We start from the raw sequence: 19,656 nt of genomic DNA, 5'->3' as shown, positions 1-19,656 counted from the left end.
GATAGTTCAAATATCTGCATCAACAGCATGCGGAATGCCCCTGGTTTACTACTAATCATCACTGGGGTGTACTTAAGGCCAGCAACAGAAATCCTGGGGCCCAGAAAACTCATATTTTTGGGGCCCCTATTCCTCCCTGTTAGATACAGGCCAGTCAGCCATTGGCTCATTCCCCCTGTGTGTCACCTGCCTCATCACCGGCCAATGGGCCTGATTCAGAGCCGCTCGTAAGCGGCCGCTCGTTCGCTCCGAGCGATGTTTGCCCAACTGCGCATGCGTACGGATCGTTATACGCATGCGCGAACCAGTCAGTGCGGTCGAAATTCATGTGCTCGCAAAATAGCAAATGCCTGAAAATTTGAGTGACAGAAAGAGGCGTATGTGGGTGGTAACAGGGGAAGGTGCTTGAAAACGGGGAGTGGAGATCCAAATGCAGGCGTACTTAAAGGTCAAAACGGGCGTTTTATGGGTGTGCATAATTAAAACAGCAGCGTCATTGAGCACGTCACTGGGTTATTTTATAGCCAGAACTGCTCGCAAAATTGTGGTAGCAAAAACCAGCCACAAGAATAGCGAGCAGTTCATATGCTGGTCGATGTACTCGATTAATCTAAAAAAAATCGGACATGACGTAGGATGCGAGCGGCCAGGGGGCGTAGTTATCCAAAAAACGACTGCAAGTTTTGTTCGCTCATTCAGACCTAGAGGCGTGAACAGACTGCAAAGAGCGAACGGTTCATTTGAATAGCCACCCCTATTTTCTGGACGAGCGAACGCTAATTGCGTCCGGCTCTGAATCAGGCCCAATGGCCCTGATTCAGAGCCGGACGGTCTGACAGTGCGCTCGCTCTAAATCAGGGCGTCTTTTTTTTTTTTGCACAGCTAATGCGAGCGGCCAGGATGATGGTCGCGATGGTCAAGACCATTGTGACCATCGGGCTTGCAACAAGACCCTTGTGGTAGGGTCTCGTGGCCTCAAGCCCCAGAGAGCTTTCGGCTCAAACAGAGCCGAAAGCTCTCCCACTGACATCACTTGTGATGTCAGTGGGGCCACCCCCAAACGGTAGGCGTTCTCATGGGAATGCCTCCGTCTGGGTAGCCACCCCCCCGGTCCGCCCACCAAAGGGGGCGTGCTGTCACTCAACATCGACAGCACGCCCCCTTTGGTGCGAAACCCGGAGCGACGGATCTCTCAGCATAATCCCCCCATGTCTCTTCAGTCTCATTCCCCTTTTCTTGAACTTCATCCCTGCCTGCACCGCTTCAGCCTCATCTTCAACTGTGCTGCTCCAGCACCATCCCGGCCATGTCTCTCCAGCACCATCCCTGTGTCTCCAGCCTCATCCTCACTATGTCTCTATAGTCTCATCGTCCCTGATTCTTTTTATCTGCAGCCTTCAACTCATCTCCCCATGTGTCTCTTAGCCTCATCTCCCCCGCTATGTATCTCAGCCACAGCCCCCCTGTGTCTCTCATCCTCATCCCCCAAGTGTCACTCACCATCATCCCCCCTGTGTTTCTCAACCTTATCCCCCCTTCCCCCCTGGCTCCCTATTTCTGCCTATGGCCTAAAATGGGGACACATGAACTGAATTCCCAAGATGCCTGAAGGTATCCCCCTTGTACCCCCTTTTTGTCGGGCCTGGGTGTACTTGCACCTGTCTTATGCTATTTGATTTTGACATGCCTCCTATACATGTTTGTTTGCATAGGATACATCTGTGTGAAAATGGTGCTACTAATAGGATAGGGTATTACTTTGACAGATAAGTGGGTACAATCTTGTTTGATGGGGTAATGTGAGGTAATATAACACTTCTTTAAAAACTACTTGAGGTACCTTATTCACAGTTCACAATATCAACTGCACTGCTCTCATTCAGCACCCTGTCTTTGGGACAGCTCCTGCTTCAGATGCTCGCAGACACAGAGAAGATTTAGGGGTATATGGGTCTGATTCAGCATAGATCGCAAGCCTATGTTTGCACGCACGCGGCCGATGTTTGCATTCTGCGCATGCATATGCATCACAGTGTGCGCGTGAGTACCAGCCACTGCGATCATGAAGCGATCACAGTGAGCATGCAGAGTCTTCACACAGTGATTGACAGGAAGTGTCCGCTTGGGGGTGGTGCCGGGGGTTGGTCAGAGAAACGCAGGCGTGCCTGTGCGTTTGAACACCGTTACAGTGGCATGCATAATTAAGCCCCTGCGTCAGCATAAGCAGCCTGAGTACTTACTGCGTGCAGGAGGTTTAGCAGTTTGTGAGTAAAGGTCAGGTCAACCACAACTGTGCGTATGGGTCCGATGGTTCTCGTTGTTACCGATGTTTTTATTGTCTTGCTAACTAATTCGGATGTATGTAAAAGTAAGGTGGAGGCTTTATGTAGTGCTGGGCATCTGCATCTTGTGCTGTGGCGGCAGTGCGATCGCATTCATTTGCATAATTGCGCATCGACCAGTGCGTGCGACAGCAGGCTTGCGAACTGTGCTGAATCAGACCCTATATACTAAGCCTTGGAGAGAGATAAAGTGGATGGAGATAAAGTACCAATGGATAAGCTCCTAACTGTCCTTTTTCAAACAGCCTGTAAAGTGACAGGTAGGAGCTGATTGGTTAGTACTTTATCTCCATCCACTTTATTTCTCTCAAAGGCTTAGTAGCTCTCAGTCTCTGTCCTCAGCTCTTCATAAACAGCAGGCCCAGTATCAGGGTCTGCCACAATCATTGTCTATAAGTAGTGGCTAGTACGGGCTTGTCAGAGAGATGAGTGGGTTAGAAACCTCACACCCTCCCCTCAGCTCTGTGGAATGGCCATCTTCAGGACACCTCCTCACAGCATAGCGTCGCTCTCCAGGTCAGTTACCTCAGCTCTGCTTCAACCAACTGCCACTCACTTCCAACTGTTACTTACCTTACCACCTGACACTGCTCATGTGACCTCATGCTATTAATATCTTGAGCAGCTGCAGTCCCTGCTGGTAATTGTAGTCTGCCTGTGTAATGACATGTGCATGTGCTGTAACGTGATGCACAGTGTCAGACATAATACCTCGCATAGAGGGGAAATCAATATGAAACGTAAACTTCGCCGTCGAAGTTTACGTTTCATATCGGAGCTTTTACCTGGGATAAAGTATCGGACGTGCCCGCTTATCCCCATATTCAATATGAAACTAATGAAAACGGGAGCCTGCGAAGTGGGATTTGCGTAAAGTTATGAAATTTTCCTTAAAAAAATTGTAGGACCACCCTAAAGTTGTAAAAACATGGGGGATCACTATGGGTACCCCCGTTTTAGCCTTTAAATGAAAGTCAGGGATTTAAATAGCCGCAGCAGGTGTTTTTTCCCGACATTAAAGAAGTGATGCAGAAGAGCACTTAGGTTATTTTTTTTCGTTTTTTTAAGTGGTCCCATCAAATTTGGGGTACATGAAAATGGGTACTAGCATATTTTGATGTCCCTTAAGTAAGTTTTTAAAAATTCTGCAATTGTGCACCTGCCGCTATAAATCTGTTCTAGAAAACACCTGCCGCATACTTGCACAATAGCCCTGAACCTATTTCCCTATTGTTAAACAATTTTTTCCCATTTTTTTTTTTCACCCCAATTTTTAAATAAATTTTTTGGGGTGTCCTTATTTTTTTTACAAACTTTTTTTGACACAGTTCTTTTTTAAATGTCATTCCCAGGGGTGCAGGCTATTTTTTTTAAGCCTGCACCCCTAAACCCCAATTCTGCACTTTTTTTCGACACATATTCAATGGTGAAAAGTTATCCCCGTTTTTTATCAAAGACTTTTCGAACCTGCGAAAAGTCTTTGAAATTGAATACGGTGTAAAACTAAAACCTGCGATAATGACGTCATAGGTGCGATATTAACGCAAAAACTGAGTTTTCGCTCCCATACTGAATACCCCTAATAGAGGGGTATTCAAAGATACGTTTAGAAGGTTTTCTCGCATTTGAGTTCTCTCATTTTCTGACCATGTGTAAAGAATATTGTTGCAAAATACACTATACAAACTGTAGTATATTCAACTCTACATTAGCTCTTGCACTATGTATAACAGACTATGTCTAGCAGCGAGACAGGAACAAATGTGCTCAATAAAGAATTTAAAATACATTTGTAATTATCTGGCTGTGGTCCATGTATTCTCATCAATGATGCCCCCCTGAAGAACGTTCCATTTTCTTTTTGGTATGTTAGTGCCTGGAAACCCTATAATTATCTATAAACACTAAGGAAGTCTGCTATCCGATTTAAATGTGCAGTATTACTCGGTTGCAGTGTTTAGCAGATGCATGTAAAATGCTTTTTGTCCTTCAAAAGCTTCTGTCAGGGGCGTATTAATGCCCCAGGGGACCATATGCAACAGACCCCCTCCTAGGATCAGGGCTAACCCCCCCAAGTCCCATATTTTACCCAGAGCCAGCCAGCGGTCCCTCCTTCTCTGCGGTGCCATTTTCCCAGTGATATTTGGGAAGATGGTGCCTGCTCACAACAGAGCAAAGGCTCTAGCACAGTGTCAGAGTCATTGCATTCACTAGGCCTGTTCAGAGTTGGGAATAGAGTAAGACATAGCAAGTAACTGTGCACCTTGGTAAAACCATGCTGCACTGCAGGTGGGGAAGATTTAAAATGTTCAGAGAGATTTAGATTTTGGAAGTGGTGTCCAAACTGACATCTAAATTGCAGTGTAAAAATAAAGCTGTCCAGCATAAGTGGGCTACAGGCACAGCAGCCTACACTCCCGGAAGTCGCGGGAGGCTACCAAACTTTCGGGTAGCTCCCCGCACCCCCAGAAGTATAGGCAGATCTCCCACATCTTGCATACTTCCTAGCGAAGTGAGCAGGATGGGGAGATTTAATGGGGAATTTGCGGGTCCGTAGGGAGGGAGCGGGGCTTAATTACGTCTACAGTCCGGCCCCGGCCCCCAAACTGGCCAGAATAATCTCTTCTCCCAGAACAGAATTTAACAATGTTGGCAAGTATGCCCCAAATGCCAAAAAAGCATGTATTTGCACCCCTTGTGTCACAAGCCGCTGCTGCGTCTTGCCAGACAACAGTTCTCTAGGCAGCTCTCTCAGGACCATTGCTAGGAGACGTGGATGATGAGCTGCTACTCCATGAAGTCTTCCTTCCTGGCTACTCAGTCATCTCTGCCTTGACCGGATTGGTTCCTTCTCCTTTTTCTTTCCCACTTGCTGGTTGCTCAGATGCCAGTGATGGCATTCAGTATGTGCCTTCCGGTTCCTGTGGGTGGCATTTCATGCTCCTATGTGTCCCAGTTCTCGTGTCTAGCATGTATTTACAGTCTCAGATGCTTTTCAGCATCTGTGTGGATATCCTGCTTTAAACATCACAGCAGTCTCAACCGCACTACTACGTTTGTCTTTTGTTGTTCACATCCCCGTAGACTTAGCCTCACATCAGCATCTGCATGGACTTTCAGCATCTACTTCATGGCACTCTCAGCTGCACTGCAGTATCCGGTGACTCTACTTATTGACATTGCTGCAGCCTCAATTACACTTCAGTGTCTGTGTGGACTTTCTGTTACAAGGTTCACGACACTTCACCAAGCATCAATCAGCCCTCAAGACTGCGATGTCATTGCCAGACCATCACCTTGCCAAGTATCAATCAGCCCTCAAGGCTCCAATGTGATCACCAGACCACCACCTCCCCAATTATCAATCAGCCCTCAAGGCTGTGATGTCATCGCCAGACAACCACCTTGCCAAGCATCAATCAGCCCTCAAGGCTGTGACGTGGTCACCAGACCACCACCTCGCCAAGTATCAATCAGCCCTCAAGGCTGTGACGTCATTGCCAGACAACCACCTCACCAAGTATCAATCAGCCCTCAAGGCTGTGATGTGGTCACCAGACCACCACCTCACCAAGTATCAATCAGCCCTCAAGGCTGCAATGTGATCACCAGACCACCACCTCAAAAAGTATCAATCAGCCCTCAAGGCTGCAATGTGATCACCAGACCACCACCTTGCCAAGTATCAATCAGCCCTCAAGGCTGTGACATCATCGCCAGACAACCACCTTGCCAAGTATCAATCAGCCTTCAAGGCTGTGACGTGGTCACCAGACCACCACCTCGCCAAGTATCAATCAGCCCTCAAGGCTGCAATGTGGTCACCAGACCACCACCTTGCCAAGTATCAATCAGCCCTCAAGGCTGTGATGTCATTGCCAGACAACCACCTCACCAAGTATCAACTAGCCCTCAAGGCTGTGATGTGGTCACCAGACCACCACCTCACCAAGTATCAATCAGCCATCAAGGCTGCAATGTGGTCACCAGACCACCACCTCGCCAAGTATCAATCAGTCCTCAAGGCTGCAATGTGATCACCAGACCACCACCTCACCAAGTATCAATCAGCCCTCAAGGCTGCAACATGGTTGCCAGAACACTACTTTGCCAAGTATTAATCAGCCCTCAAGGCTGCGACGTGGTCACCAGACCATCACCTCAACAATTATCAATCAGCCCTCAAGGCTGCGACTTGGTCACCAGACTAAAACCTTGCCAAACATTTATCAGCCCTCAAGGCTGTGAGTTGGTCTCAAGACCACAACCTTGCCAAGTAACATCAGTCCTCAAGACTGCAACTTGGTCACCAGACCAAAACCTTGCCAAACATCTATCAGCCCTCAAAGCTGTGACTTGGTACCCAGACCACAAGCTTGCCAAGTAACATCAGTCCTCAAGGCTGCGACATGGACACCAGACCACAACTTTGCCAAAACATCAACTAGCCATCAAGGCCGCAATTGGCCTACCAGCCTCACTCCTGACAAGAACTATTTGCTCCATTGTACCCATCGCTTCATATAATCCTCAGCACTATTGCTTCAACTTTGGGATAACCAGTCTCACTCATGATGACAAAGACTTCCTTTCAGTTGTTTCTATAACTTCATATAATCCTCAGCACTATTGCCTTAAGATGAATCTTCTCCTAGATTCATAACACCTTGCATTGGAACATGGTTTGTCCAGGTAAACTGGATCTGATTTAACAAGGAATGCAGTTGCATATACACACGCAATCGGTCGATTACTTTGCACTGCGCATGCATATGCATTACAGTGCGCGTGTGTTAGTCAGACACTGTGGGCAGAACTGAGTATGCAGAGGCTACGCAGATGAACGACAGAGTGATTGACTGCAAATGCCAATTGTGGGTGGTGACGGGGGGTGGCCGTGTGAACGCAGGCATGCCAGTGCGTTTCAACTCCATTGTATGAGCTTGCATAAATTATTCACTGCGATACCAGACGCCTCCTGAGTACTCATAGCGTGCGCAGATGTTAGCAATTCCTGAGTGAGGTCTGGGCTTTCCTAACTCTGTGTCTGGGTCCGATGTTACTCAATGTTACCGATTGTTTCGCTATGTTGGGCAAGTGTACAGATGTGAGTAAGGTGAAGTGGATGTCCTTATGTCAGGCTGCGTCTGCAATGCAAATGCAAACATTTAAATAGCACCGCCAAGTGGTTTGCTATTATTGCATATGCTGCTAACAATAGGAGATGAATCTATATGAAGTTTTGTTTTAATGTTATTGCTGCTATTGTCACATTTTTCTATATATATTATAAGCTGATTTACTAACTAAATTGATTGGCATCTTGATCGTTCATTCTACCATATCCAATAGAGATAGTGATACTTATTATAACTTTAGCGCAAAACTCTTTGTGTTTGCCTAGGGAAACACAATTGAAACATAGAAAATGTTATACAAACAGATCGCTTAGCTTACACAAATAATTAAACTTTTTGGCTATACTAGAATAGATCATCCTTTGTGTACTTGAGAATTTACTGTCTGGTTTTGTGTGCCAGATGCCTCAATCTCTCTGTCTTTCCCTTCTCACCTCTTCTCCTGTTCCCCATCTTCCATGTATGAGCTGGCACCGATCCGACCACTGAGATTATCACTTGTTTGTTTCTGGGTCCTTTGAAATCTTAAGAAGTCTTTTTTTTCCATCTGGATCCCCTGCTCTGCACATTGCATTGAGCCTCTTCTGTGCTTCGATTAGAACAATTCACTGAACCTCCTATGTCTTACTGAGAACAGTACATTTCCAAGAGAATTATTAGTGGCAATAGTCATTTTGATCTCTTTGTCACACCTCTGTCAACCCTCCAGGAAAAGATCAGCAACACAGAATGCAACTGCATACATGGGGAGACTGAAAAAAAGGTGGAAACTATACAATAAACAAGTACAGACATAGTAATTGCTCTATTTTTGAGCTACAGCCCAGCCAAGCACAATTGGGCCTGATACGGAGCTTCACGCAGTTGCCGCTGCTGGTGCGTATGGTGCAGAGTCGTGGCAGCAATAATATGCTTCCCCTCGTGTACTGGTGTGCACCGGAATGTGCAAGCACTGAAACTCCCACATTCAGTGTCTCTGGATGCCCAAACCCCACCAGTGATTCTTAACACTCCACCATGGGTGCACCAATGACACTTTCACTAGCTCTAAGGCAGGTGCAGTGTATCCATCTGAACATGGCATCTGTGGTTGTGGCTGTGCATCTGAGAATGTAGAAAATTTTACTGACACTCCCTTAACACGCACACAAGACAGACTATTTTTGCATTAACTTTAGGTAACCTCCAAGTCACCAGCCAGGAGCGCCAATGGTTTTCCATTGCTATTTCTGATACCATCGGTCCCGTATGCAACAATGCATGCACTTAGGGTATCTCATGCATCACAGGAGCTTTCCGAATATTTTGCGCATGTGCAGTAGCAAATAATCACTCTGAGGATTGTGTGTACTTGCCTTTGAATCAGGCCCACAGCTGTAACTAAGGGTCATGGCACAGGCCATGCCCCTCCAAATGATGTAATGAGGAGGGGCGTGGCTACAAACACCGATAATTACAGCAATGCCCGGAGCATTCTCAGGATGCTAAGGGGAGCTGTAAGGGCAGTGGTGTGACCGTCTAAAGCATCCTAAGGATGCTCCAGGCATCTATGTCCCAACCATGATACACAGATTGGTAGTTACTCATATTACGGTCTGTCAAACAGAGGAGCTGGCCGCAGCTCGAAGGGGAAGCCACAGCCAGAGGACACAAGAGAAGCTAAGTATCTGTGGGCTGTTGGGGCTGGAGCTGAAGAGACAGAAGGGGCTGATGGCTGGAGAGACAGAAGGGGGTGATGGCTGGAGAGACAGAAGGGGCTGACTGGAGAGACAAAAGGGGTGCTGGCTGGAAAGACAGAATGTGGGCTGGCTGAAGAGGCAGAAGGGGGAGCTAGCTTGTGAGACAGAAGGGAGTGCTGGCTGGTAAGACAGAAGATGGTGCTGGCTGGTAAGACAGAAGAGGGTGCAGGCTGGAGAGACAGAAAGGGGGCTGGCTGATGAGATATAATTGGTTGCTGGCTGAAGAAATAGAATGGGGGCTGGCTGGTGAGACAGATGAGGGTGCTGGCTTGTGAGACAGAAGGGGGTGCTGGCTTGTGAGACAGAAGGAGGTCCTGGCTGGAATACAGAAGAGTGTTGACTGGAGAAGGAGAAGGGTTGCTGGCTGGAGAGACAGAAGGGAGGCTGGCTGGAGAGACAGAAGGGAGGCTGGTTGGAGAGATAGAAGGGGGCTGGCTGGAGAGACAGAACGGGGCTGAGTGGAGAAACAGAAGAGGTGCTGCCTGGAGATACAGAAGGGGGGCTGGCTGGTGAGACAAAAGATGGTCCTGGCTGGTTAGACTGAAGGGGGTGCTGGCTGGAGAGACAGAAGGGGTTGTTGGCTGGAGAGGGGCATATCTATAATGGGTGCAGGGTGTGCGATGCACAAGGGCCCCTGGGTTTAGGTGGGCCAACAACACACACCCTGCACCCATACTTATTAATACTTACCTTTCTGAAATCCCAAGTTGGCTGACAAAGTGTGTATGAATGGATAAAGAAGTTTAAAGAAGGTCGCACAAGTGTCAGCCATGAAGAAGGAGATCCACGTCCATGACTGATGAGAACATTGAGCATGCATGAGAACTGATTTTGTTGGATAGACGAGTGACAATGGATTATGTTGCATTTTGACTTCTGCAAACAAAATTTGGACAAATACTCTAAGGAAGATGAAAGTTTCTTAAAAATAATCATTACTGGTGATGAGACATGGATTCATCACTATGAGCCTGAGAAATTATGGCAGAGTATGGAATGGAAACAGCCTCAATTGCAGACAAAGAAAGAGTTAAAAAGTCAACCATCAGCTGGAAAATTGATGCCTACAGTTTTCTGGGATTCTCAAGGGCCAGCATTGGAACATTATCAGGAAAAAGGTTCAACAATCAACAGTGCTCATCACAGTGAGATGCTCACTGAAGAGTAGGGATGTGTGCCAGCCCCCATGTTTTGGTTTTGGATCTGTATCTCCTTCGTGTTTTGGATCTGGATTGGTTTTGCCAAAACCATCCTTGCGTGTTTTGGTTTTGGATCTGTATTTTTAAAAAAAAATTGATAAAATCTGCTAAAATCATATAATTTGTTTGTTTTTTTTGTTCCTTCGGTATTATTAACCTCAATTACATTAATTTCCACTTGTTTCCAGTGAATTTTGACCACCTCACAGCTCACAATATTGTTTTCATCAGGTTTAGGCCCAAAATTTGCACCAAGCTAGGTGGCTGACTAAGCTAAGCGGCAGCTGTGGGTGGCACAAACATGTGGCAGTTCAACTTCCAACATGGCACATAAGGAAACATATGTTTTCATTAATCAAGAGGCCTGAGGAAGATGGAGTATGTATGTAGTTGAAGGTAGGGACAGGAAGATTTGTAGTCAATTTAATTACATTTTTTTTATTCCAAAGCAAATTTATGAGGGAAGAGGGGAGAGCATGGGTGAACAATCTGTCCCATGTTTTGCCCACAAAATCAACTTGATGGTTCAGAATATTTTTTTAAATTAAATGGGCATGCAGGAGATGCTGTCTGTGGCCATAAACATTTCTAGACATTTTTGGCATTCAGCAACTGCATGTCAAAGATTGCAACAGCTGTGGCAGTTAAACTTATAACATGGCACATCAGGAAACAATTGTTTGTATTTTTTAAGAGGCCTTAGGGAGTTGGAGTATGTAAGTAGTTGAAGGCAAGGAAAGGCAGATTTGATTAGTAGTCAATTTAATTTCATATTTTGATTCTGAAGCAAATTTATGAGGGATGAGGGGAGGGGAGGAGGGGAGCCATTTACAAAAATAATTTTGAAATCATTCACATCAGTCTTGCCCCAGAGAGCATAGGGGTGCTTCTGCTGGGAGTGGATTTTCATCCCAGAAGGGGACCAAGAAGACTACTAGTAGTACTTTAAAAAACAATTGACTGTTAAACAAGCCTTTGCAAGGGGGATCAAGTAAGACAGCAGTCACCCAGTTGCACAGCGAATCACTGACACCATAACATCTATGCTGGTATTAGATGTGCATCCAATATCCGCCAATAATGCAGTGGGTTTTAGACAGTTAATCGAGGTCCTGTGTCCCCGCTACCAAATCCCATCTAAATTCCACTTCACTAGAAAAGCAATTCTAAACCTGTACAGGGATGTTAAAAAAAATCTTAATTAGTGCCTCCAAAATTCCGTTGTACCCACTGTCCACTTAACCACACATATGTGGACAAGCTGAACAGAGCAAACGCAAGATTTATGATTCAAGGTTTAAGTCCTACTGTACATTGTGTCTTTCTCCCAATGGACACAGATTTGAAGAGATGCAAAGAGCTGTTGGTAAGTAAATTGTCATCTCAAGTGGCATGTGATGCAGCAATGGCTTCTCCTTCAGTTTCTCCAGCAAGTGAATCTGCCGAGAAAAAACTAAACTTTCCCAAAAGACCCACTGGTAATGCAGATGAGTCAACACAACCAAGTTTTCACATCTGGTTGGGTCTAAAAGAATTGCCTACAATTAAAGAGACATCTACCATGACTCCATCTGATAAGGTCACCATTCAAAGAAAGGTTGAGAACTATTTGAAATTTTTTAATGATAGCATCCAAATAAGCATGTCAGACAGTCTGTTTGACTACTGGCAGGAAAAAAAGGCAATTTGGATGCCCTTGCACAAACTGGCTTTGCTTTACTTTAGCTACCCACCCTCCAGTGTGTACTCAGAAAGAGTTTTCAGCACAGGCAGGGTCCTTGTGAGCAATCGGTGTAGGAGGCTACTTTCTCAATGTGTGGAAAAGATGATGTCCATCAAAATAAACTACAAATTCTATGCCAATTACATCCAAAAATTACAGAGGCATCTGTTATGGTGGATTCCAGCGGGGACAAATTAATATTGTGAGAAAATTATGTACACATTGATGAGAGTGAGGAATTGGATGATGATGTTGACAATATCTTTCCTCTGTAAAGCCAGTTTGTGCACGTAGAGATCATTGCCAGCAATGTCAGCTGCCAATTGGTAGCTTGTTTTGTGGGGTCCCAAACAAGCCAATCACTGATTGATATTGTTGATGAAGGTGTTGGTGGTTAAGATGGAAAGTGCTTGGATCTAGCAGAGAGAAGGGAGCTAGCTGATGCTGGACTGCTTGTTGGTACTTTTTTAGCCAAAGTTTCTGAATTTTGAAAAAAACTTTTTGGATGGAAGCGCTGCAGATGACGTAACAGGCTGGAGATTCCTAGATGGTTAAGATTCCTACCTCTACTTACTGTGGCTTTACAAAGGGTACAGATGGCTTGACAATTTTTATCAGGATTTGGGTAGAAATAATTCCACACATAAGAAGTGGAGTTCTTTGTCTTGTACCCAGGCATGACAATGGGATTTTCCTTATCATGGGCAACAACTGTTTCTTCAACTGGTGCCTGATTTACACAAATAACATCCTCATCAGCAACATCCTTATTAGCTTCAGCTACACAAATATCCTGCTCATCCTGGTGCACTTCCACAGAAGCATCCTCAATTTCTATGTCAGCATGTTCACTTGTGCTTACATCATCATCAGAGGAAGAACCACCAGTCATAAATAAACGCCAAGGCCTTAGACTTAGCATCTAACTTTTCATTTGATGTTTTTGTCTTTATCATTGTAAACCATTGGCTCTTGATTTTAGATGCCCTGACTTAAGCCTGTATGCCCTTTGGCATCGGCTTTAGTAGGTAATGTAGATGGACTAGTATCATCATGACTGGTGGCACTGGCAGCAGCTGCAGCAGTAGTATGTGGTTCCTGCTCTCCTCTCAACTGATCATTCTCCATATCTGTAAACACGAATGAAGTGGGGTACAGCACACATGTCAATATGTGCCAATTTTAAATATTACACTGCAGTATCAATGACCTAGAGTGTCACAAGATATTTTATGAATAAGAAAAGAATAACACACTGCGCTACCACTTACAGTGATGGCATTATGTTTTATATATTACGCATGTCATGTAGCACTTTGTTGTGGTCTTGTAGTCAGTGTGTAGACTAATAATTTATTCACGATTGAGGAAAGAAGGGAAAAGTTTAATATTACACTGCGATACAACTTTCAGTGTCACAATATTTTTTATGAATAAGAATAACACACTGCACTACGACGTATAGTGTCATAATACGTGGATGATAAACTATGGTCTGGCCGGCAGTGTCACAGAACAATAACAGCGCACCTAATTTGCTAACACACACACAAAAAAGAAAAAAATATAGATCTTATTTTATTTTTTAAGGAATGATCATTTTATTTCACTTTTATTTTTTTTACACTGGGGAAAAGCACCCCTAGATGAGGCAGCAGCACCTTGATAAAAAAACACAGCACCCCTTTATGGATAACAAAGCAACCCTGCGGAGCAGCAGAGTGAAGATGGACCACCTGCAGAGTCACAAATACATGAATGATAAACTGTGGTCTGGCTGGCAGTGTCACCAAACAATAATAGCGCAATTAGTTACTAACTAGTAACTACCTAGCACACACACAAAAAATGAAAAAAATAAGGTTTTAATTTTAACTTTTATTTTTTCACTGGGGAAGAGCACCCCTGGAGTGACAGAGCACCCCTTTATGAACTGCAGTCCTAGCCCCTTGATGGACAGGACAACACAGAAGCACCCCTTTATGTACTGCAGCCTAAGCCCCTTTATGGACAACACAGCAGCAGCCCTTTATGTACTAACCTTCATTGACAGGACAACAGTGAGTGACACAGCAGCAGCACCCCCCACTTTATGTACTGCAGCCCCAGCCTGACAACACTGCACCCTTGAACAAATAGTGACAAGTCACTAACAACAACACACAACACTGACTGCATCCTAGAATAACAGAGCACATCTGCTCTGTAAAGTCTCCATACCCAGAGTGAAGATGGCGCCGATCACCAGGACCTTTATACAATCCAAAACCCGTGAGAATCCGACAGCGGGAGGGTCAAGTTTTGCCTAGTTTTCAGATCCGATTCACGCGGGAAACCCCGAGCCGGACCCGGATCTCGCCTCGTATCACGAAGTTCGGGTGGGTCATAAAAGCGAAGGTGGGACTCAGGAAAGGATCATCCGGCAACATTGTGATTTCCGGACACTGCCCATCCAGGATTGTTAATGCTGTGGACAGATGTTCTGGTTTCTGGACAGTACAAAGTAATCCTGGACGGGTAGTAACCCCATACTTGCCAACATTCAGCTCCTTCCAGGAGGGAGGGAGCTGAATGTCTGCGCACAGCGGGGGGCGTGGCCAGGTAATAATGCTGAACTGGGGGTGGGGCTGGGGGCGGGGCCTCGCGATCGCGTCATTGTGGCCCTGACTCCTCTTCACAATGCCGAAAATACCGGCATTATGAAGCAGGGGGAGGGGCCACGATAACGCAATTCAGCGCAAATCGCATCACCCCCGACTACTAATAGGGGTTTCTATTAGTAGTCGGGGGGGCAGGTGGCAGTCGGGAGACTTGCCTACCTTTCCGGGGGGCTGGGAGCATAACTCGATATTCAGGAGACTCCCAGCCATATCGGGAGGGTAGGCAAGCCTGGGTAACCCTAATCAGAGGTCTCCAAAACAGAATGAGGGCATGGCTGCAGAAAATGCTATATTATGTGCTGTAATTGGAGGCATTGCCTGACTCCACACAGGCATTAATACAAACATCCTGATTGCAGGGCGGCAGGCAGTATTCCAAATTCAAGGCATACCCATCGAAATTGGGACTGTTGGGATAGTTGAAGTAGCTGAACATTAAAAGAAAGCAGTTTATGTGATACTACAGTTTTTTATTTAAACAATTAGGGGCTGCTTCTCAGTTGGGAGTAGAGCAAAAAGAGCAAGTAACTTTGCACCTGGGCAATCCATGCTGCACTGTAATGGGTGCAAATACTTTTATTGTTTTTGCATGCAGGGTAATTACTGGCTGATTTTGTATGTAGCCCACAAATGCTGGACAGCTTTATTATTACAAAGTAATGTAGACTTGAGTCTGGACATGACCCTCCCTAATCTAAATCTATCTGCATTGCAATATGGTGTTGCCAAGGTGCAAAGTTACATGCTTTTCTTTTTTGCTTTGCTCCCAACTCAGAATCATCCCCTTGGGACTTTATTTACGAAGCAGCGGCTTTTGTAAACTGCTGCTTCCTGGCGGTTTGCAGTTGAAAATTTCAAATGGCACCCACAGTCAGTGTAAAGCATGCCGTACCAGCAGCAATGCTGAATTGCTCTTGTAATTAAGTATCCACCATCATAACTTGGAGCTTGCGAGAAAGCTTACTGCCTGCAAATGCCCTACCCTCACTTCTCATGGTATTTTATGCAAAAAAATAACATGAGACTGTCTGCGCATGCGCTGATCTGTGTTATAAACTGAGCTGCCAGCCGAGACTGCATTACATCACAGTTCACAGGACAGATCAGATGACCAGGAGCACAGCGATCAGCTGACCAGGTCTAATTTTTTTTTGTGATCAGCAAGTGGTCTGTCAGACACACATGACATGGCTGATCACAGAAGCCTACTCTGTGCTCTGTTTTCCCTGAGCTGGAGTAGGGGAAATGGTGGGAACCTACATAAAGCCATCTCCAAATAGCGTTACTACAGGCTTGCCTACCCTCCCGACTTGGTCGGGAGCTTCCCGAATATCGGGTGCCGCTCCCGACCCCCCGGTAAGGCAGGCAAGCCTCCCGGCAGCCGCCTGCCGCCCCGTCCACTAATAGAATTCCCCACAGCGGCGGGGGCCGATGACGCGATTTGCGCTGAATCGCGTCATCATGGCCCCGCCCCCTGCTTTACAATGCCTTTCATTTTGGCATTGTGAAGAGGGGCGTGGACACAATGACGCGATAGTGTGGTCCCGTCCCCACCCCCAATCCGGCATTAGTGTCTGGCCACGCCCCCCGCAGTATGCAGGCATTCAGCTCCCTCCCGGAAGGAGGGAGCTGAATGTCGGCAAGTATGCATTACTATCGCAAGGCTCCCTCTCTGTATTTGTTTACAGTTTTTTAGTAAATCTGAAACAGATCACATTTTCTATTACAAGAAATTAGGGGTGTGCACCGGCCACTTTTCGTGTTTTGTGTTTTGGTTTTGGATCTGGATCTTTCTTAGTATTTTGGATCTGGATTGGTTTTGCCAAAACCACCCTTCCGTGTTTTGGGTTCTGGGTTTTGTGTTTTGGATCTGTATTTTTTTTTAAAAAAGCATAAAAACAGCTAAAATCACAGAATTTGTGGGTTTTTCTGCTCCTATGCTATTATTGACCTCAATAACCTTCATTTCCACTCATTTCCAGTCTATTCTGAACACCTCACACCTCACAATATTGTTTTTATGGCCAAAAGGTTGCACCGAGGTAGCTGGATGACTATGCTAAGCGACACGAGTGGGCGGCACAAACACGTGGCCTATCTAGGAGTGACACTGCAGTGGCAGACAGGATGGCAGTTTGAAAAACTAGGCCCCAAACAGTACATAATGCAAAGAAAAAAAGAGGTGCAAGATGGAATTGTCCTTGGGCCCTCCCACCCACCCTTATGTTGTATAAATAGGACATGCACACTTTAACAAACGAATCATTTCAGCGCCAGGGTCTGCCCCATGACTGTGGCTGAAATGATTGGTTCGTTTGGGCCCCCACAAAACAAGATGGCAATTAATGTGTCCCTGCACAAACTGGTTCTACGGAGGCAAGATGTCGTCCTCATCCTCCTCATCCACCGATTCCTTGGATACAACAGGAAAAAGGGATTTAGGTGTCCCTGGACTGCTTATGGTCTTAGCCAAAGTTTCTGAACTTGACAGTAACTTTTTATGAACGCGCTGCAGGTGCCGTATAAGGGAGGATGTTCCTAGGTGGTTAACGTCCCTACCCCTACTTATTTCACCTTTACATATGGTACATATGGCAAGACAGTTGTTGTCCGGATTTGGATAGAAATATTGCCAGATCAAAGAGGTGGAATGTTTGGTCTTCTGCCCAGGCATGACCGTGATGGGCTCTTTCATCCCATAGACAACAACTGTCTCCCCCAGAGCCTGATTTAAACAAACCACATCACCATCAGAATCCTCCTCGCCAACTTCCTCCTCAGCGCCAGCTACACCAGTATCCTCATCCTGTTGTACTTCAACAGTGACATCTTCAATTTGCATATCAGCAAGTGGACTGTGGCTGCTCCTTTCAGCACTTGCAAGGGGCGTGCGAAAGAGCCACCTCTTCCCGTCCAGTGCTGGGAAGGTCAGGCATCACAACAGCCACCACACTTGGACTCCCCTTGGGGATTTGTGATATCTTCTTAGAACGCACAGTTCTTCGCTGTGCTTTTGTCAGCTTAACTCGTTTGATTTTTTTAGAGGGAGGAGGGCTTCCATCGTCATGTGAAGCTGAACCACTAGTCATGAACATAGGGAAAGACCTTAGACGTTCCTTGCCACTCCGTGTCGTAAATGGCATATTGGCAAGTTTACGTTTCTCTTCAGATGATTTAAATGTTTTTTTCAAGGTCATTTTCCTGAACTTTGTCATTTGGGATTGTATGTGCCCTCTACTATGACATTGGGCATCGGCCTTGGCAGACGACGTTGATGGCATGTTATCGTCTATGTCATGACTAGTGGCAGCAGCTTCAGCACTAGGAGGAAGTGGTTCTTGATCTTTCACTATTTTATTTTTATTGGAGAAAGTTTGGTCCTCCATTTATGTTATATTGATATATACATGCGGCTAAGGCGCACACAAACACAGAAAATCATTTTTTATTTTTGTTGGAGACTAGTGCACTTTGTGGGTTACACCACCCTTTAAGAAATGAGCCAGCAGGCCCTTACTTATGGGACACAGGCGCACGCTTGGCGCTGCTCCTTTGTTGATGAACGTGCAGCTACAGCCCACACAATTCACAAACACAGAAAATATTTTTTTATTTTGTTTGGAGAGCCCTTTGGGGGTTACAGCACCCTTTAACGGACAAGTAAGCCGGCCTTTTACTTATGGGACACAGGCGCACTCTTGGCGCTGCTCCTTTGTTGATGCACATGCAGCCACAGAGCACACAATTCACAAACACAGAAAAAAATGTTTTATTTTGTTTGGAGTGCCCTTTGGGGGTTACAGCACCCTTTAGCGGTCAATCCAGCCGGCCCTTTATTTATGGGACACAGGCGCACGCTTGGCACTACTTTGTTGATGCACGTGCGGCTACTGCGCACACAATTCACAAACACAAAAAAATATATTTTTTTATTTTGTTAGGAGTGCCCTTTGGGGGTTACAGCACCCTTTAACGGACAAGCCAGCCGGCCTTTTACTTATGAGACACAGGCGCACGCTTACCTCTGCTCCTGCTGCACACAATTCACAAACACAGAAAAAATATTTTTTTATTTGCACTTGGGGAGAGCACCCCTGATGGACAGAGCACCCTCTGGACAACACTACAGCACCCCTTTATGACTGGGACAGTGCACAGGACTTTGGAGTGGACACAGCCCCTATGGACAACTGACTGCACAACACAGTCCAGCCAACCCCTATGGACTTTGAAGTAGTTGACACAGCCCCTATGGACAACAGCAGCACAGCACAGCTCAACACTACACTGCACTACACTACACTACACTACACTACACAGCCCAGCCAGCCCTAACTACCACCCTCCCTCTTCACTGTCCACAGCCGAGTGAGAAAATGGCGCCGGGTACCTTATATAGGATCCAAAACCCGCAAGACCCGGAAGGCGGGATGATGACGTTTTGCCTCGATTTCAGATCCGGGTCAGGCGGGAAAAGTCGAGCCTGACTCGGATCGGCCTCGGATCGGGGGGGGTTAGATTTCTGAAATCCGAACCCGCTCACCCCTACAAAAAACTAAGGGCCTGATTCAGAGCCGCTCGTAAGCGGCCGCTCGTTCGTTCCGAGCGATGTTTGCACAACTTTGCATGCGTACGGATTGTAATACGCATGCGTGAACCAGTCAGTGCGGCCGAAAATCGTTTGTTCGCTAAATAGCGAATGCCTGCTATTTTGAGTGACAGGAGGAGGCGTTTGTGGGTGGTAACAGGGGAAGGTGCTTGAAAACAGGGAGTGGAGATCTGAACTTAGGCGTGCTTACAGGTCAAAACGGGCGTTTTAAGGGTGTGCATAATTAATACAGCAGCGTCATTGACC

Source organism: Taudactylus pleione, unplaced genomic scaffold (assembly GCF_031769625.1).
Source record: "Taudactylus pleione unplaced genomic scaffold, aTauple2 ptg000270l, whole genome shotgun sequence".
NCBI classification, from domain to species: domain Eukaryota; kingdom Metazoa; phylum Chordata; class Amphibia; order Anura; family Myobatrachidae; genus Taudactylus; species Taudactylus pleione.
This window is presented reverse-complemented; position numbering follows the sequence as displayed.